The sequence below is a fragment of the Vitis riparia genome, chromosome 18, assembly GCF_004353265.1.
Source record: "Vitis riparia cultivar Riparia Gloire de Montpellier isolate 1030 chromosome 18, EGFV_Vit.rip_1.0, whole genome shotgun sequence".
Lineage (NCBI taxonomy): Eukaryota > Viridiplantae > Streptophyta > Magnoliopsida > Vitales > Vitaceae > Vitis > Vitis riparia.
In genome coordinates this window covers 31,224,806-31,246,434 of record NC_048448.1, presented here as the reverse complement: position 1 = coordinate 31,246,434, position 21,629 = coordinate 31,224,806, and the positions used below count along the sequence as shown (strand labels likewise).

General features: G+C 36.5%; 2 pseudogenes; both read left to right on the top strand.

The window, feature by feature from the left end:
• Positions 1-1,070: 1,070 nt before the first annotated feature.
• LOC117905709 lies at positions 1,071-5,871 on the top strand (annotated as a pseudogene).
• Positions 5,872-6,867: 996 nt separating this feature from the next.
• Positions 6,868-20,164, top strand: LOC117907068 (annotated as a pseudogene).
• The last annotated feature ends 1,465 nt before the right edge of the window (positions 20,165-21,629 follow it).

The following is a 21,629-nucleotide window of genomic DNA, read 5'->3' as shown; positions in this document are numbered from 1 at the left end:
CAATAATTAGATAATAGAATGAATTTTTGAATTTTTATTTTTATAAACAAATTTTAATTGACTCAATTTTAATTTAATTGTAGTTTTCTTTGTTTCCTTGCCTCTAGGAAAGGGTTAATAATGATTTTGAATTTGGTAAATAATAGATAATTTAATTTCATTCTGGCAATCCATCGTAGGTTAATATTTTTTTCAACTACTTTATATGATTAAATTCATATTTGTATTGAATGACATAATTTGCACTTTTTCTTGCAATACATAGGGGAGATAACCAATGAAAAAAATTAAAGAAATATATGGGAAAAATTTAGGATAAGATGTAATAAGATTAAAATAGCTTTTATTTGGTATAAGGAGACAAATTTCCATTATTTCAGTATGGTAACAAAAGTACCCATATTTGAATATTTTTATTTATTTAAAAGATATTGCATGCATTTTAATCTCAAAATCTTTTAAAATAACATAAACATAGTATAATATTTTATTGTTTAATTGTAATAAAAAAAGCAATTTTTTTTTAAATATAATAATTTTTCATTTCCTTTCCGTTAACATAAAACAATTAAGCATTAACCTTGTTAGCTTTTGAAGAAAATAAAAAACAAATAAATAAATAAGTAGCAACATTAGCAATGTACCTTATCAATATTATAAAAAAAATAAAAAGATAAAAAAAAACCCTTCTATACTATTATGAAACAAACCAATTAAAAGAAAATAAAATACTATATATATAAGGAAAATTTGAAAATTTTCATTTATATAAACTTAGAAAAATAAAACACATACAACAAAAGTTATGTGGTTTTGATGTGTAGTTTGAAAATTAAAATGATATTTAAATATAATGAAGTTTTTTTAAATGATTATATTGAGAACTTTATAAAAAAAGTATCCATACGTGAATAATTTATTATTTACTTATGTGGTATTTGATATTTACTTATGTGAATAATTAGAAACCTTGTTTCTAAGATGTTCTTTATGCATCCTCCTCAATTGGGAGGAGGCCAGACTGAATGATAATATTCCTAACCCTATATCTCTTCTTTTTATTGGCTACTATGTGTTCTCACTGTGACAACATGAGTATGGGATTTGGCTTCATCTCGTCAAGTTATATTTAATTGCAAAGAACAAATCCAAATCTAAGTGCTGCTATGTTTGTCTATTTTTCTTTGTCCCTCTATTGCTTTAAAAAATGATCATGCAATTGTTCTCAATTTGAATTTTGCAGAGATGAATCTGAGGTTATTGAAGAAATTGTTACCAAGATATTGAATGAACCAATTGATGCATCCATAAGCAGCATGGATGATCTAGTTGGGCGTATAGAGGATATGGTTTCATCGTTATGTATTGGTTCTGATGATGTTTGGATTGTAGGAATTTGGAGCATGGCCGGCATAGGTAAGACCACCGTCGCCAAAGTTGTTTACAATCGAATCCACAATAAATATGAAGATTGTTACTTTCTTAAAATTGATAGAGAAGACTCACAAAGGCATGATCTAACTTATTTAAAAGAAAAACTCCTTTCACAAATTTTAGGGGGGAAAACAAAAAATTTTGATACTAGAATCAATTTTATAAAAGCAAGACTCCACTCAAGGAGGGTCCTTATCGTTCTTGATGATGTGCATAACCAGCAGCAGTTGCAAGCTTTAGCAGGAGATCATGATTGGTTTGGTTGAGGTAGTCAAATTATCATAACTACTAGGGATAAAGGTTTGTGAAATAGAGTGGATGCAATACATGATGTTGAGGAATTAGCGTATGATGAAGCTCATAAGCTCTTTGGTTGGTATGCCTTTAAACATAATCCCGTAACAGAAGATTATATGCAGCTATGCAACCATGCTGTAGATCATATTAAAGGCCTTCCATTAGCCCTTACAGTGTTGGGCTTTCTTATGCAACAAGAACATAGATGAATGGAAAAGTGCATTAGATAAAACTTAAAAGAATTCCACATGAAGATGTTCATACAAAGGTAAAAATAAGTTTTGATGGATTAGATCATACTCAAAAGGAAATATTACTTGATATTGCATGCTTCTTTAAAGGGGAAGACAGAAGTTTTGTTGAAGAAATACTGGAAAGTAGTGATTTCTTTCTGATTATTGACATAAGAGTTTTTATAGATAAGTCTCTCATAACTGTTTCAAATAATAAGTTGTGCATGCATGATTTACTATAAGAGATGGGTTGGGAAATTGTTGGGCAAGGAGATGTTAAATACCCCGGCAATCCCAACAGGTTGTGGGAAAATGATGAAGTCAATAATGTACTAACAACAAATATGGTAAGACACCTAAATACCATTTTACTTACATGACAATAGTTGCTACCTTAAAAGATGCATTTTCTTGTGTTTAAAGTTGAAACTTAATTTCTCTAACAACACTTACTAAAAGAAAAAAGTCAGGTGGTTTGTGGACTTTTTTTTCTCTTTTAAACTGTTCAGATTTCATTTTTATTTTTTTATTTTTTTCATTTACTCTACTCTTGGTGAATTTTAGGGGATTGAAGCAGTTGAAGGCATAGTCTTTGACTTGTCTGTATCAAAAGAGCTAAACCTCGGCATTGATGCCTTTGCAAAAATGAGCAATTTAAGATTGCTCAGATTTTCTAATTTTCAATTCCCTGGAAGCTTTGAATATTTATCTAGGAATGAGATAATTACTAGTACTCATGATGCTCGGAGATGGAGTGACTACGAGATGTATAACTCTCTATACAATGATGGAAATTGCATCTATCCAGAGATTTTAAATTTCCATCCAACAATTTAAGATCTCTTTATTGGCATGGATATCCTTTGAAGTCCCTTCCATCAAATTTTCATCTAAACAAGCTTGTTGAGCTAAACTTGTGCTCTAGTCAGCTTGAACAACTATGGGAAGGGAACAAGGTATTATTATTATTTTTATATTTTTTTTTTACTTTAAATCAATTATAAAGTTCATCAATTTGATTTGTTGTAGCCTTTATTTTTAGTCTTTTTCTTTGACAGCGATTGGAGAAGTTGAAATTCATCAAACTCAGCCACTCTCAATATCTAACCAAAATTCCGGACTTCTCGGGAGCCCCAAACCTTAGGAGAGTAATTAACAAAGGTTGTATAAGTTTGGTAGAGGTTCACCCATCCATTGGAGCTCTCAAGCAGCCTATTTTTCCTGAATTTAAAAGGCTGAAAGAAACTCAAGAGCTTCCCAAGCAGCATCCATATGGAGTCTCTTCAAATTCTTACTTTCTTCGGCTACTTAAAACTCAATAAGTTTCCAGAGGTCCAAGGAAATATGGAACATCTAGCAGAGCTTTCTTTAGAAGGGACTCTTATTAAAGGATTGCCCTCATCCATTGAAAATCTCACCGGACTTGCTTTATTAAATCTGAAAGAGTGCAAACGCCTTCAGTCATTTCCCAGAAGCATTTTTAAGTTGCAGTCCCTGAAAACTCTCGTTCTTTCAAACTGCACAAGACTTAAGAAGCTTCCGGATATGCTGGAAAATATGGAGAGTTTGAAGGAGCTTTTTCTAGATGGGAGTAGTGTCACGGATACGTTACCTTAATTAGCTCCCTTGTGTCAAGGATACTTTACCACAAATTTTATTTATTCTTTCTATTTTTATGTACTTATATTCTGACTCGTGCCTAGTTACTTGACAGCAAGCCTATTCACACTCCTATGGTTGTCTATCAGCATCTAACTAGCGATGATCCTGCCTTCTCGGACCCCACTCTTTATCGATTCCTAGTTGGTGCCCTTCAGTATTTAACCATTACTCGCCCTGACATTGCTCATGTTGTCAACTTTGTTAGTCAGTTTCTGCATGCCCCTACTGTGGCTCACTTTCTTGCGGTCAAGCGCATCTTACGTTATGTTAAGGGCACATTTCACTTTGATCTTACTTTTCGCCCTTCTACTGGTCCTGGTGCCCTAGTTGCTTACTCTGACGCTGATTGGGTCGGTTGTCCCAATACTCGTCGTTCCACCTCTGGCTACTCTATTTATCTTGGCAATAATCTGGTTTCTTGGAGTGCTAAAAAGCAACCCACTGTCTCTTGTTCTAGCTGTGAATCTGAGTATCGTGTCATTGCCACTACTGCAGCTGAACTTCTTTGGCTCACCCATCTACTTCATGATCTTAAGGTTCCCATTTCACCGAAGCCTATTCTCCTGTGTGACAACAAAAGTGCGATCTTCTTAAGCTCCAACCCCGTTTCCTACAAACGGGCCAAGCATGTTCACTTAGACTATCATTTTCTTCGGGAACTTGTTGCTGGTAAACTTCACACTCAATATGTGCCCTCTCATCTACAAGTTTCCGACCTCTTCACCAAAAGTGTTTCTCGCCCTCTCTTTGACTTCTTTGGTACCAAGCTTCATGTTTGTTCAAATCCGACGCTCAGCTTCTGGGGGGGTGTCACGGATACATTACCTTAATTAGCTCCCTTGTGTCAAGGATACGTTACCACAAATTATTTATTCTTTCTATTTTTATGTACTTTGTAAATGGAAATATAGAGAAGAAACACTCACCAAGATAATTTGTGGTGGTTCTGTTGAAAACATTCACAAGTAGTATAAGAGAAGTGCCATCATCAATTGAACGTCTAAATGAACTTGTTTTGTTGGATTTGAGCAATTGTAAAAAACTTGCAAGTCTTCCGCAAAGTATATGTGAGCTGGCATCTCTTCGGACTCTTACCCTCTATGGTTGATCAGAACTGAAGGAATTGCCAGATGACTTGGGGAGCTTACAATGTTTAGTAGAGCTAAATGCAGATGGAAGTGGCATACAAGAGGTACCTCATTCTATTACTCTTCTAACAAACCTTTAAAAATTATCATTTGCAAGATGTAAGGGAGGGAAATCTAAGTCAAGGAATCTGGTCTTCTCTTTCCACTCATCACCAACAGAAGGATTGCGACTGCCTTCTTTCTCAGGTTTATACTCCTTGAGAAATTTGAATTTGAGTGGCTGCAACCTATTGGAAGGAGCATTGCCTAGTGATTTGAGCTCTCTATCTTCATTAGAATATTTAGATCTGAGCGGAAACAATTTCATTACCATGCCTGCTAGCCTCAGTGGACTTCCTCGGCTCCATACGCTGGCATTGACTTACTGCAGGAGTCTTCAATCATTGCTAGAGCTTCCATCAAGCATTGCAAGACTAGATGCGAATCATTGTACATCCCTGAAAACCTTTTCATGTCCACCAAGTGCATATGGGTTGAGGAATTCAAGACGACTCATTTTTGAATTTTCTAATTGCTTCCAACTAGTGAAGAATGAGCAGAGTGACATTTTGGAAGCTATCCTACTTGGAATTCGGCTTGTTGCATCAGCACCGAAATATCTGCATCCAGATCAGGTTTCTCTCTTTTTCTGTGTGTGAATATTTTTTGCTTACGCCAAGTGTCAATCAATTGGAGCAATCCCACAAAATATTCCTTTACATGCCAACAACGTTTTCATCATCATACAGGTTTTTCGTAGTCCATGTAATGGTTGTGATGCTATTGTTCTTGGAAGTAGCATTCTAGAGTGGTTCGCCCATCAGAGTGTAGGGTCTTTAGTAACAGTAGAGCTGCTTTGACATTGGTCTAATACCAAGTTGAAGGGATTGGTTGTTTATGCTCTTGTCGACGTAGAGCCCGAAGTCTCTCCCACTGTAATGTTCCCGGGTTTTGTATATTTTCTTCTGGGAGATGGTTGTGGGGGTCTTATCCCACGTGTCCACCCACAAATGCTTCCACATGTCTGTCCATGCAGCATAATTCCAGCTAGGCCACGTGTCATTCGAAAACATCCTATCCGGACCATTTGCACTGCTGAGCGCGCCGCACCTCCTTGATAGCCTCAAGTCTTCTCTAGTATATGAGACCATGCCTAACTAACATCATATTGACTTATGGGACTTTTCCCATCCTCACGTCTACTTCAGTAGATAAGCATGCTCAGTCTCAGGCCTTCAACAAAGGTGAAGGGACGACAAGCTATGTCATGACGTGCCATTTGACACAGTCCCGACCGCCCTACGGGTGTGATAATTGCCCTATCACTACTGTGCAATCATCACTGCAAAGGCCAACCCATCACTGCGGAACTTGGCTCCACATTTAAATATTATAAAAACCCTACTATAAGAAAAAAAATGGCAGGACACTATGAGTTCTCTCTCTCTCTCTCTAAAGGACTCTAGTCTGACTTGAGCTTCGGAGGGTGTGTCCGGACAACCCATTTAGACATCTTTGTGTAGGGAAGCAAGAAATCTAGATTCCGGCATTTGAACGGGAGCTTTCACTGCCACCTCAAAAGGAGGAATTTATTCTTAGTTGACCTAGTATCAACAATGGTGGTGTATATGTCAGGGAAATGGCTTCCATGCATTTTTCAACGAAAGTTGACCACATCTGGCTAGGGTATCGATCACTTGTTGCACTATATTGTTGGAATGAAAATGAGTTTAGAAAGCATAACAACACTTTGAAGATTTCATTTGTTAGATGTTTGATCAACTACAAGGCTAGGGAAGAGGTGAAAAAGTGTGGGGTTCGTTTAGTATATGAGGAAGATGAGAACGATGGGGAATGCAGCTTTCCTTATGCCACCATTTTGCCGCAATGAGACAAATCAGAAGACCTCTAATTGCCTAAAACCCACCATCACCTCCATCTCTTGTGCTCCCTATGTAAGCAGCTTCTTTTTGCTTCCTTAATCAATATTTCTAGTGAATATAATATTCTTTATTTAGTTTACTCAACCAAATTAAAGTCTTTAGTTCATTTTAAGTTCAATCACTTCATTTAATCAATTTAGTGAAAAATATTTTAATTTATTCAGATTTCAATGAAAAGTTTAAAGGTGGTTCCTGCTGAAGAAGCCTGATGGAGCTCTCTACTATACTCCCTCATTTGAGGTAATGATCAATTCTTTTTAACATGTTTTTAGTTCTTTTTAGTACTTCATTCAGTTGCCTAAAAAATATTATATAATGCATTGGATTTTTTAGAATTTCATTTCATTTTTATAATCCAATTTTAATTGACTCAATTTTAATTTATTTGCAATTTTCTTGATTTCCTTGGCTCATAAAAAGGATTAATAATTAATTTGAATATGGTAAATAATAGATAATTTTATTTCATTTTGGTGATCGTTGTAGATTATTATATTTTTTTCAATTATTTTATGTGATTAAATTCATATTTGTATTAAACAACTAGTAATTTGGGCCTTTATGTGCGCTAAATAAAACTTTGAAAGAAATTAAAGAATTATTTAAAAGTTGAACAAAGTTTAGTTTTAATAGATGAAATATGTCAAAGTATAACAATAGAGCTAAAAACACACAAAAAAAAAAATACAAAAAGAGAAATAACTAATGAAAAAAAAAATAAAGAAACCACAAACAATACATAAGAGAAATAACTAATGTTTTTTTATGCCTTCTTATACACATAAGACCATTTTATATGAAAATGTCTAATTGTTGTATCTCATAAATGGGATGTATCACAATGGATAAGAGTATTTTAATGGATTTTAGTAGGCTACTAATGAAAAGGTTTTCTATAGTTGAAACGAAGTTTCAAATTATAATTTTTAGCTACAAACTAGCCACATAAAACTCAAACTTTCTATCTACTCTTTTATTCTTATTATAGACTAACTTATCCCCATAGGTTTTATCCCTTCAGGTGCTTCAACAAGAACCCAAACTATGTTAGAATATAAAGATTCTAATTTTACCTTCATAGCTCCTTACCTAAAATGAGCACAAACACCACTCACTTCTCATCATAATCTATAGGATATAAACCTCTCACTATGATGAGGTATTGGTGTATTAAAAATCATAAGAATTGTATGTCTCTAATCCTCTAGATCCATAGCAACCTATGTCTTCTAATGTATCCTCCATTCTACATCATTCTTTGTCTTATTCCTTATCATATAGTCTTCATAATGAATATGACATTTGTAACAATAACATCTTCTAATAATCTTGACTATAAAGGTAATGACCCTTGAAATTCTCTTAAATATCTCATAAACCAATATACCTTTTAGGAAAAAGAAGTATTATACCGTCTTTTAAGATATATCTCCAAAAGAATATGGGAAATAATAAGAAATCAATCATTGATTTCATTATGCCTATTAAAGTTTGATATCTTCTTTCCACCTCTGCATTTAGTAATGGAGTCCCTAGTGCACATAATTGGAAAATAATCACATGCTCCTATGAAAGTAATCAAACATACTAGACATACTACTTCAATCTAATCAAAGTGACAAATATGTTTACCTAATAGGTTATCTGATCTCACCTTAAATTTAATGAATGTATCAAAGGCATCAAATTCCCTATGCAAAAATCCAAACCTAGAGTAATCTTTATTAAAAATGATGAAATACTCATACTTACCATGCATAAACAGAAAAAGGATCATACACGTCAATAAGCACTAACTCTAAATGTTTCTTAACTGTAGTCCTCTTAGTCATTTTACCATCTATATAGGATTCGTAGACTAGAAGATCTTTTGAAATCAAAGAGTCTAGACTTGACTGGTCTTTGGATCCTATTTAGATTAATATGACTTGAGTCTATATATCAAATGCTTGATTAGTTTTAGGTTCAATCCTGAGATTTGACTATTCTTATTACTTGGCAAAGTGATAATAGAATACATATAAAGTGATAATTTAATATTTTCCTTCTTTTTATGTTTATTCTCTCTTCCTTTTGTTTTCATATCTTTTTTATTTTTCTATTACAATCTTGTCATGTGCCTTTATTTATTTATTAATTTTTGTGTTACTTCCATCAATTTTCCCTTTGGTTTTAATTAACTAAGACACTACATCTCTCTCTCTCTCTCTCTCTCTCTCTCTCTATATATATATATAACTTCATTTAAAAGTCTGAAAAAAGGTTTTTCAAAAAAATTTAAAAATTTTAACATCTTTTAAATTTTTTTTCTGTTCTTTCAAATTAATTTTTTTACCTAATATTTGCCTCATAAAGAAGGGAAAAAAATATTTTTTTTAAAAAAATTACTTTGTAAAAGAAAATTTAAAATTTTTAACATCTTTTAATATTTCTCCAAGATTAACAAATTAGTATAAAATTACCAAGCATGAAACTTTCAGTGATACTCAATATTACCATCATTTGGATCATTATCTTCCCACTTAAGAGCAGTATTATTGCACCTAATAGTTAGTATATTTCACCTATTTGGATGAAGTTCACATTTTAGTTAACATGATACTAAAATAAATTTTAGAATATGGTGAAAGCTTTAAAGCTGAAGAAAAAAGGTGACAAATATTTTCATTGTATATCCCTTATTATTTACTGGTCTTAATTGTATTTTTAATGTTTAATTTGTAAGAATTAATATCAAGATGAAAAAAAAATTAAATAAATAAATAAATTTCTAAGAATTGGGATCAATGCTACTGTAAATAAGTAAATAATTTTTTTATGTCATTCCTATCTTTCTGTCTCGTGTCTCCCAGTTTCCGTTTTCCTATTTACTATTTCACCTTGTTTTCATCTTACAGATAAAAGAATTCTATCGCGTGAAAAAGACAAAATAAAATTTTGATGTTTGTTAGTTTATTTATTTATTTATTTGTGGTTTTCATGTGAAGCCGTATACATCTCGCCTTAGTTTGGTCTTCATCCACACCCTTTGCCAATCTCTCAAGTTACAATTCTCAGAGTCAAGCTACCAGTCTTCCAAGCCTTCTTCTTCGAATTTTGCAATGGCTTCTTCTTCAACCAGCAGTCTCACACTACCTTCATCCTCTTCCACTCATCAATGGAAGTATGATGCCTTCCTTAGTTTCAGAGGTGAAGATACCCGCAAAAACTTTACTGCCCATCTCCACGCGGCCCTTTGTCAGAAGGGAATCAACACCTTTAAAGATAACCTACTCCTGAGAGGCGAAAAAATATCTGCAGGACTCCTACAAGCAATTGAAGAATCGAGGTTTTCCATCATCATTTTTTCCGAAAACTATGCTTCTTCAAGTTGGTGTTTGGATGAACTTACAAAGATTCTTGAGTGTGTCGAAGAGGGGGGACATACAGCTCTACCGGTTTTCTATAACGTGGATCCCTCCCATGTAAGAAAACAAAAAGGGTGTTTTGCGGACGCATTTGCAGAGCATGAACAAGTATACAGGGGGAAGATGGAGAAAGTGGTCAAGTGGAGAAAAGCTTTAACTGAAGTAGCTACAATTTCTGGATGGGATTCACGAGACAGGTAATTCTTTCTATCATAAAATGCAGTCCACCATTATAAAAGGCATTCAATAGGTTTCCTAGTATTCCTAACCTTCTTTCTAAGATGTTCTTTATGCATCCTGCTCAATTGGGAGTAGGCTAGACTCAATAATAGTAGTCCTAACTGTTGGGCTTTGTGGAGCCTAGTTTTGTTTGATCCAATTTGACGACCCGACCCGAATAATATTGCATGGCCTTTTAATGGGAGATTTATTGAGGCCTGTTGGGCCGTTTAGCCCATTGTGGAACCACCCTTTCTGATTAGGGTTTTTTAGTGGTGGTGGGGTTGTCGTGTTATATATATAGAGAGAATATTGTAGCCGCCATGTTGTACTCTGAATTCTTCCCTGATAATAGTAATATCCCTGCAACTCCGTGGACGTAGGCAAATTGCCGAACCACGTAAATACTGTCTTGTGCGTGTGATTATCTTTTCTTTGGCGTGTGTTTTCTTTAATTTTGTTTCTCACGGGTTGGGAATTCAGTTTAATTCCCTACAACTGGTATCAGAGCCTAGGGTTAGGTTTGAGTGGGAGCAATGGCAGAGGAAGCAGGAAAGGCGTCTGGACTAGAAAAGTTTGATGGCACAGACTTTGCGTATTGGAGGATGCAGATTGAAGATTATCTCTATGGGAGGAAATTGCATCTGCCTCTTTTGGGGACAAAACCTGAGAGTATGAAGGCTGAGGAATGGGCGCTTCTTGACAGACAGGTTCTAGGAGTTATTAGGTTAACTCTGTCTAGGTCTGTTGCACATAATGTTGTAAAGGAGAAGACCACAGCAGATTTGATGAAGGCTTTGTCCGGTATGTATGAAAAGCCGTCCGCAAACAATAAGGTGCATCTGATGAAGAAGTTGTTCAATTTGAAGATGACAGAGAATGCATCAGTAGCACAACATCTGAATGAATTTAATACAATCACAAATCAATTGTCGTCTGTAGAAATTGATTTGATGATGAGATTCGTGCTCTGATCGTCTTGGCTTCTTTGCCAAACAGTTGGGAGGCAATGAGGATGGCAGTAAGCAATTCTACGGGAAAGGAAAAGCTCAAGTACAATGATATACGAGATTTAATTCTGGCTGAGGAGATTCGCCGAAGAGATGCAGGTGAAACCTCAGGATCTGGTTCTGCCCTAAACCTTGAGACAAGAGGCAAAGGTAATGACAGATATTCAAATCGGGGTAGATCAAATTCCAGAAATTCTAATCGGAACAGAAGCAAATCTAGATCAGGCCAACAAGTACAATGCTGGAATTGTGGGAAAACAGGTCACTTTAAAAGGCAATGCAAAAGCCCTAAGAAGAAGAATGAAGATGATTCTGCTAATGTTGTAACAGAAGAGGTACATGATGCATTACTTCTTGCAGTAGACAGTCCACTTGATGATTGGGTTTTGGATTCAGGAGCTTCGTTTCATACCACTCCACACCGAGAAATCATACAGAATTATGTTGCAGGTGATTTTGGTAAGGTGTATTTGGCTGATGGTTCAGCCTTGGATGTTGTGGGTCTGGGAGACGTCCGGATATCGTTGCCCAATGGGTCTGTTTGGTTACTGGAGAAGGTTCGACATATTCCTGACCTAATGAGGAATCTAATTTCTGTTGGACAACTTGATGATGAAGGACATGCAATACTATTTGTTGGTGGTACTTGGAAGGTTACAAAGGGAGCTAGGGTATTGGCTCGTGGAAAGAAGACTGGTACTTTGTATATGACCTCATGTCCAAGAGACACAATTGCAGTTGCTGATGCAAGTACTGATACAAGCCTATGGCATCGTAGACTTGGTCACATGAGTGAGAAAGGGATGAAGATGCTGTTGTCAAAAGGAAAACTACCAGAATTGAAATCCATTGATTTTGACATGTGTGAAAGTTGCATCTTAGGAAAACAAAAAAAGGTAAGCTTCTTGAAAACTGGCAGGACACCGAAGGCTGAAAAATTGGAACTAGTACACACTGATTTGTGGGGGCCTTCTCCGGTTGCATCCCTAGGAGGTTCAAGGTACTACATCACTTTTATTGATGACTCAAGTAGAAAGGTATGGGTTTATTTTCTGAAAAATAAATCTGATGTATTTGAAACTTTTAAGAAGTGGAAGGCCATGGTTGAGACAGAAACAGGTTTGAAAGTAAAATGTTTGAGGTCAGATAATGGAGGAGAGTACATAGATGGAGGGTTCAATGAGTATTGTGCTGCACAGGGAATTAGGATGGAGAAGACCATTCCTGGGACACCACAGCAGAATGGTGTGGCTGAGCGCATGAACAGAACTCTCAATGAGCGTGCTAGAAGTATGAGGTTGCATGCTGGACTACCAAAAACTTTTTGGGCTGATGCTGTTAGCACTGCAGCTTACCTGATAAACCGAGGACCATCAGTTCCCATGGAGTTCAGACTTCCTGAGGAGGTTTGGAGCGGTAAAGAGGTGAAGTATTCACATTTAAAAGTTTTTGGTTGTGTTTCTTATGTTCATATTGATTCTGATGCTCGTAGCAAACTTGATGCAAAGTCAAAAATATGTTTTTTCATTGGCTATGGTGATGAGAAATTTGGTTATAGGTTTTGGGATGAACAAAACAGGAAAATCATCAGAAGTAGAAATGTGATATTTAATGAACAGGTTATGTACAAGGACAGGTCAACTGTAGTGTCAGATGTTACAGAGATAGATCAAAAGAAATCTAAATTTGTCAACTTAGATGAATTGACTGAAAGTACTGTCCAGAAGGGGGGTGAAGAAGATAAGGAGAATGTAAATTCACAGGTAGATCTGAGTACACCTGTAGTTGAAGTTCGCAGATCTTCCAGGAACATTAGACCTCCGCAGCGTTATTCACCTGTTTTAAATTATCTCCTGTTGACTGATGGCGGTGAGCCAGAGTGTTATGATGAAGCCTTGCAAGATGAGAATTCAAGCAAGTGGGAGTTAGCCATGAAGGATGAGATGGATTCCTTGTTAGGGAATCAGACATGGGAATTGACTGAATTGCCAGTAGGAAAGAAGGCTTTGCACAACAAGTGGGCATACAGAATAAAGAATGAGCATGATGGTAGTAAACGTTACAAGCCAGATTAGTTGTTAAAGGGTTCCAGCAGAAGGAGGGCATTGACTACACAGAGATATTTTCTCCAGTTGTGAAAATGTCAACAATCAGACTTGTACTAGGAATGGTGGCTGCAGAAAACTTACATCTTGAGCAGTTAGATGTGAAGACAGCATTCCTTCATGGTGACTTGGAGGAAGACCTTTACATGATTCAGCCAAAAGGGTTCATTGTTCAGGGACAAGAGAATCTAGTCTGCAAACTGAGAAAAAGCTTGTATGGCCTTAAACAAGCTCCTAGACAGTGGTACAAGAAGTTTGACAGTTTTATGCATAGAATTGGGTTCAAGAGATGTGAAGCTGATCACTGTTGCTATGTTAAGTCTTTTGACAATTCTTACATCATATTACTGTTGTATGTGGATGATATGCTTATTGCAGGGTCTGACATTGAGAAGATTAATAATCTGAAGAAGCAATTGTCCAAACAATTTGCAATGAAGGATTTGGGAGCTGCAAAGCAAATCCTTGGTATGAGAATCATTAGAGATAAGGCTAATGGTACATTGAAGCTTTCACAATCAGAGTATGTAAAGAAAGTTCTCAGCAGGTTCAACATGAATGAAGCTAAACCAGTGAGCACACCCTTGGGGAGCCATTTCAAACTAAGCAAAGAACAGTCACCGAAGACAGAAAAGAAAGGGACCATATGAGCAAGGTGCCCTATGCCTCAGCTATTGGTAGCTTGATGTATGCTATGGTGTGTACAAGGCCAGACATTGCACATGCAGTAGGAGTTGTGAGCAGATTCATGAGTAGGCCTGGAAAGCAGCATTGGGAGGCAGTCAAGTGGATTCTAAGATACCTGAAGGGTTCATTAGATACATGTCTTTGCTTCACAGGTGCAAGTTTGAAATTGCAGGGTTATGTAGATGCTAATTTTGCTGGTGATATTGATAGTAGAAAGAGTACTACTGGGTTTGTTTTTACTCTAGGTGGTACAGCTATATCATGGGTTTCAAATCTACAGAAGATTGTTACTTTGTCTACTACAGAAGCTGAGTATGTTGCAGCAACTGAAGCTGGAAAGGAGATGATTTGGCTACATGGTTTCTTAGATGAATTGGGTAAGAAGCAGGAGATGGGCATTCTACACAGTGACAGTCAGAGTGCAATTTTTCTTGCCAAAAATTCGGCTTTTCATTCAAAGTCGAAACATATACAAACAAAATACCACTTTATCCGTTATCTTGTTGAGGATAAACTGGTAATACTTGAGAAGATTTGTGGATCTAAGAACCCTGCAGACATGTTGACTAAGGGTGTCACTATTGAGAAGTTGAAGCTGTGCGCAGCTTCAATCGGTCTTCTAGCTTGAGGACAGGAGGATGAGTTGTAGGGATGAGGGATTGTTTCTTGGAGGATAGCGGTTTGATGTTGGTGATTGGACTAGTCTCCAAGTGGGAGATTTGTTGGGCTTTGTGGAGCCTAGTTTTGTTTGATCTAATTTGACGACCCGACCCGAATAATATTGCATGGCCTTTTAATGGGAGATTTATTGAGGCCTGTTGGGCTGTTTAGCCCATTGTGGAACCACCCTTTCTGATTAGGGTTTTTTAGTGTGGTGGGGTTGTCGTGTTATATATATAGAGAGAATATTGTAGCCGCCATATTGTACTCTGAATTCTTCCCTGATAATAGTGATATCCCTGCAACTCCGTGGACGTAGGCAAATTGCCGAACCACGTAAATACTGTCTTGTGCGTGTGATTATCTTTTCTTTGCCGTGTGTTTTCTTTAATTTTGTTTCTCACGGGTTGGGAATTCAGTTTAATTCCCTACACTAACCCCATATCTCTTCTTTTATTGGCTACTATGTGTTCTCACCGTGACAAAATGAGTATGGGATTAACAATGTGATCAATTTTAGCTTCATCTTGTCAGGTTAGATTTAGTTTGCCCTCTCTTTTCAGTTGCAAAGAACAAATCTAAGTGCTGCTATGTTTGTCTATTTTTCTTTGTCCCTTAATGGCTTTAAAAAATGACCATGTGATTGTTCTCAATTTGAATTTCACAGAGATGAATCTAAGACAAATTTTTATTTAATTTTGCAAAATAAGAATGAGGATAGAAATAGGGTTCGAGATTAATCACAACACCATATGAATTTTATAAAAAAAAATTAATTTTTTATTGAAATTTAATAAAAAGATGTGATTATTTGAATAAGAATGATTTATTTATTTTATTCTCGTATCTAATAAACAATTGAATGAAAAATAAATGGATTTGGCATTTTCAGTCCCTGTTGCCAAACATGGTCTGAAGTTTCCTGTTACCAATCAGTAATCAGTAGCTTACAGCTGGTGAGCAAGCCTTGATCATTTTACTTTTCCACTTGGGGACCCAAATTTTCACAGCTAAGTCAGTGTCTAAGTCGAAATTGAGGTGGTCCTCTTTATGGTGGGGGCATGGTGAAGGTGGAGACGTGTCAAAAATTTTTAAAAATTTAATATAAAAGGAAGTTTAATGAAGGAAAATTCTTGGAAGCTTCATGGGTGGAAGAAGCTTTTGACCATTGACCGATTTGGATATATATATATTTTTTTTAAATACACACCTGTGGCTGCAGCTTAGTATATGGGGAAGTTACGAGAAAAATGATTTCACAAAACTCCAAAAGCTAAAGGAGTTTTTCCCATGTTCTAGTGCTAGACTGACTTATAGTATTCCTACCCCATATCTCTTCTTTTATTGGCTGCTATATGTTCTCGCCATAACAACATGAATATGGGATTAACAATTATTTGATCAATTTTAGCTTCATCTTGTCAACTTACATATAGTTTGCCCTCTCTTTTCAGTCATAAAGAACAAAGCAAAGTACTGCTATATATGTTTATCTCATTTTTCTTTGTCCCTTTTTGGCTTAAAAAATGACCATGCGATTTTTTTCAATTTGAAATTTGCAGAGATGAATCCGAGGTTATTGAGGAAATTGTTACCAGGATTTTGAATGAGCCGATTGATGCATTCTCAAGCAACATGGATGCTCTAGTTGGAATGGACTCTCGTATGGAGGACCTGCTTTCACTGTTATGTATTGGGTCTGATGATGTTCGATTTGTTGGAATTTGGGGCATGGCTGGCATAGGTAAGACTACCATTGCTGAAGCTATTTATGACCAAATCTACACTAAATTTGATGGTTGCTGCTTTCTTAAAGATGTTAGAAAAGACTCACAAAGACAGGGTCTAACTTATTTTCAAGAAACACTCCTTTCATGAGTTTTAGGGGGAATCAACAATCTCAATAGAGGAATCAATTTTATAAAAGCAAGACTCCACTCTAAGAAGGTCCTAATTGTTCTTGACAATGTGGTGCACCGGCAAGAGTTGGAGGCTTTAGTAGGAAGTCATGATTGGTTTGGTCCAGGAAGTCGAATCATCATAACTACTAGAGAAAAGCGTTTGCTAATTGAGCAAGAAATGGATGCAATATATGAAGTTGAGAAATTAGAGTATGATGAAGCTCTTAAGCTCTTTTGTCAATATGCCTTTAGATATAAGCATCCTACTGAAGATTTTATGCAATTGTGCCACCATGCAGTAGATTATACTGGAAGTCTTCCCTTAGCCCTTAAAGTCTTGGGTTCTTGTCTATATAGAAAAAGCATACATGAATGGAAGAGTGAATTGGACAAACTCAATCAATTCCCAAATAAGGAAGTTCTAAATGTGCTCAAAACAAGTTTTGATGGATTAGATGATAATGAAAAGAATATGTTTCTTGATATTGCATTTTTCTATAAAGGGGAGGACAAAGATTTTGTTATAGAAGTACTAGACAATTTCTTCCCTGTGAGTGAAATAGGAAATCTTGTCGATAAATCACTCATAACTATTTCAGATAATAAGTTGTACATACATGATTTACTACAAGAAATGGGTTGGGAAATTGTTCAACAAGAATCTATTAAAGACCCTGGCAAACGCAGCAGATTGCAGGTTCATGAGGACATCCATGATGTATTAACAACAAATAAGGTAAGATCCCAATGCATCAACTTTCTTTTTTGGCGTGTGTACAAGCTCTAGTTGAAGACTAAGTTCGAAGAATACTATTCCATCTATTTTGAAAACTCATAAATCTTTACAATTTTACTAACAAATAAGAGTTGCCACCTTAAAAATTGAAAAAAAAAAAATGTAGAGGCAAAAAAGGTCATTAAGTTGTTTTCTGGACTTTCTTTTTTCTTGTTTTCTTCCCAATTTTTTCATTCTTACTTCTGTCTCATGCTCTGGTCTTGGTTAACTTTAGGGGACTGAAGCAGTTGAAGGCATGGTCTTTGACTTGTCTGCATCAAAAGAGCTAAACCTCAGTGTTGATGCCTTTGCAAAGATGAACAAATTAAGATTGCTCAGATTCTATAATTGTCAATTTTATGGAAGCTCTGAATACTTATCCGAGAAAGAGTTAATTGCTAGTACTCATGATGCTCGGAGATGGATGGGCTATGATAACTCTCCATACAATGATAGTAAATTGCATCTATCTAGAGATTTTAAATTTCCATCCAACAACTTAAGATCTCTCCATTGGCATGGATACCCTTTGAAGTCCCTTCCATCAAATTTTCATCCAGAGAAGCTTGTTGAGCTAAACATGTGCTATAGTCTGCTTAAACAACTATGGGAAGGAAAGAAGGTATGATTATAATTATAATTTATATTCATTGTTTTTTCTTTAAAATAATTATAAAGTTCATGAAAGTGGATTTGTTCTTTCTCTCTCTCTCTCTCTCTCTCTCTCTCTCTCTCTCTTTGACAGGCATTCGAGAAGTTGAAGTTCATCAAACTCAGCCACTCTCAACATCTAACCAAAACTCCAGATTTCTCTGCGGCCCCAAAACTTAGGAGAATAATTCTGAATGGTTGTACAAGTTTGGTCAAGCTTCACCCATCCATTGGGGCTCTCAAGGAGCTTATTTTCCTGAATTTAGAAGGCTGCTCAAAACTTGAGAAGTTCCCAGAGGTCGTCCAAGGAAACCTGGAAGATCTATCAGGCATCTCCTTAGAAGGGACTGCTATAAGAGAACTGCCTTCATCAATTGGACGTCTAAATAGGCTAGTTTTGTTGAATCTGAGGAATTGTGAAAAACTCGCAAGTCTTCCGCAAAGCATTTGTGAACTGATATCTCTTCAGACTCTAACTCTCTCTGGTTGCTCAAAACTAAAGAAATTGCCAGATGACCTGGGGAGACTGCAATGTTTAGTAGAGCTCAATGTAGATGGAACTGGTATAAAAGAGGTAACCTCCTCTATTAATCTTTTGACAAACCTTCAAGCATTATCCTTAGCAGGATGCAAAGGAGGGGGATCTAAGTCAAGGAATCTGATCTCTTTCCGCTCATCACCAGCAGCACCATTGCAACTGCCTTTTCTTTCAGGTTTATACTCCTTGAAAAGTTTGAATTTAAGTGACTGCAACCTATTGGAAGGAGCACTACCCAGTGATCTAAGCTCCTTATCTTCATTGGAAAATTTATATCTGGACAAGAACAGTTTCATTACCTTGCCTGCTAGCCTCAGTCGACTTTCTCGGCTCAGAAGTCTCACATTAGAACACTGCAAGAGTCTTCGATCATTGCCAGAGCTTCCATCAAGTATTGAATATTTAAATGCCCATAGTTGCACATCCCTGGAAACGCTTTCATGTTCATCAAGTACATACACATCGAAGTTGGGGGATCTCAGATTTAATTTTACTAATTGCTTTAGACTAGGAGAGAATCAAGGCAGTGACATTGTGGAAACCATACTTGAGGGAACTCAGCTTGCGTCATCAATGGCAAAACTTCTGGAGCCAGATGAGGTATGTTTTTGTACTTTGGGATTGTGTAGAACAAAAGTATTGCTTAAAATTAAAAGAAATTACAAACAAATGTAATCCCACAAAATAATCCTTAAAACTTTCAATAGTTATTGTACACTATTTTCTCACATGCATTCCAACAATGATTTTCATAATACAGAGGGGGCTATTACAACATGGATATCAAGCTCTTGTTCCTGGAAGTAGAATTCCAAAGTGGTTCACCCATCAGAGTGTAGGGTCTAAGGTAATTGTAGAGCTGCCTCCACATTGGTATAATACCAAGTGGATGGGATTGGCTGCTTGTGTTGTTTTCAACTTCAAGGGTGCTGTCGATGGGTACCGTGGTACATTCCCTTTAGCTTGTTTTCTCAATGGTCGTTATGCTACGCTATCCGACAACAATTCCTTGTGGACTTCATCGATTATTGAGTCAGATCACACGTGGTTTGCGTATATATCTCGTGCTGAACTAGAGGCCCGGTACCCTCCTTGGACAGGAGAGCTCAGTGACTATATGCTGGCTTCATTTCTATTCCTTGTCCCAGAAGGCGCGGTCACTTCAGACGGCGAGGTCACTTCACACAGCGAGGTGAAAAAGTGTGGGGTTCGTCTAGTATATGAGGAAGACGGGAAAGATGATGGATGCAGCTTTCCGTTCAGTACCATGTGGCCGGGAGATGGAGATGGAGGCATCTTCTGATGGATGAATCAAATCCTTCGGCTCCTCTAAAATTGGATTCCTGCTTTCGCCTCCATGTCCTATCCCTTGGTAAGCTGCTTCCTAACCTTCTCTTACTCCTTCAAACCTTTAGCAATCAAACAGTGGATTTTGGAAATATGTAATTGACCAACTATTTTTTTTTCTATTAATTATTTTATAAAAATAAATATATTATGATATTATAGCAACAATTTAGTGAAAAATACTCTAATTTCTCTATATTTCAATGAAAAGCTTAAAGGTGGTTTGAGTTGCAGAAACTCTCGTTCAAGAAGGTTGATCACTCTCGTTTGAGGTAGTCAATTCCATTCTACTACTTCAATGAATTTTCTTCGAAAAATACGTAATGTATTGAATTTTTTTTATTTTTTTTATAATCAAATTTTATTTGACTCAATTTAAATTTATTTGTAATTTTCTTTGTTCCTTTGGCTATAAACAAGGACTAATAATGATTTTAAATTTGGCAAATAACAGATAATTTTATTTCATTAATCATTGTAGATTAATATTTTTCAATTATTTTATGTGATTAAATTCATATTTGTATTAAAATAGTAAAAACATAGTATAATATTTTATTGTTGAATTGTATAAAAAAACAAAGAAAAAAAAAAGTTGAAACAGAATAATTCAAACACTTGAATTCAAATCAAGAGCTTATGGTAGTGGTTGTGGAATTGCTATAACCACCCAACTAGGGATACCCTTTCAAACCAAGGTGTTCCTTCATGCCATCTATAGCCAACAACTATCTTCATATTCCCTCCATGTTGTGTCAAGGCTACATACTATAATCAAGGTACCTCTTCTAAATAGGTGTCAAGTAACTTCTCTCAAGATGCCTCTTGCCAATGGGTGTCATTTTAATTGCCCTTTGTAATTCAACCAAATGACCCATTCTCTAAGTGGATTAGGCTAAGATAGTGTTTGGTTCATGTTTGCAAGTTGACCCATGCTATTCTAGTGCATTGCCCTTAGTGATTGTAAGTGAGGCCCGCATCAAGCACCTAGTGGGTGTGTCAACTGATCCAATCCATATCTTGCCTTGGTCAACGGAGCGTGTCCAACCCTCTCTGATGCCTTAGTGCATACTGATGCTCATCTTTGTGCCATGTCTAGGCTCCCATGACACCAAGGTGTTTTTGTCCATGTCTAAGGAATCAATCATTTTCAAGGCCCTCCCATGCCTTGCCTGAGTCATCCATGCACCACTATGTCTACATCAGTTGGATCACTACCGTGGTTTCTCGTGCCATTCCCAAGTCTTTCTTGGTTGTATTGATAAACCATAGCATTGTGCCTATGGCTTGTCATCTATGTGCATAAGGCATTGTGTCCCTGTGCTAAGCATGCATCTAAGACCTCCCTCCTTGCTACAACTACACCATGCTTATGTCCAAGACCCTTCTTGGTGCAACTAATGCCATGGCATTGTGCCCTTATGTAACTCATTAGCCATTTGTCTTAAGCATCCTTGTTGTTGCAATGGTGTCATGTCATGTCTAAGGTCTTTCTTGGTTTGCAGTAGCATGTCATGGCATTGAACTCATGGCTTATCGATCTGCCTCAATGCACAAGGTGAGTGCCCTCGTGCCAGCACCAAGGAGGAAGAGGCTTGCACCACGCCTTATGCCATTGTGGCTATAGGTTGCA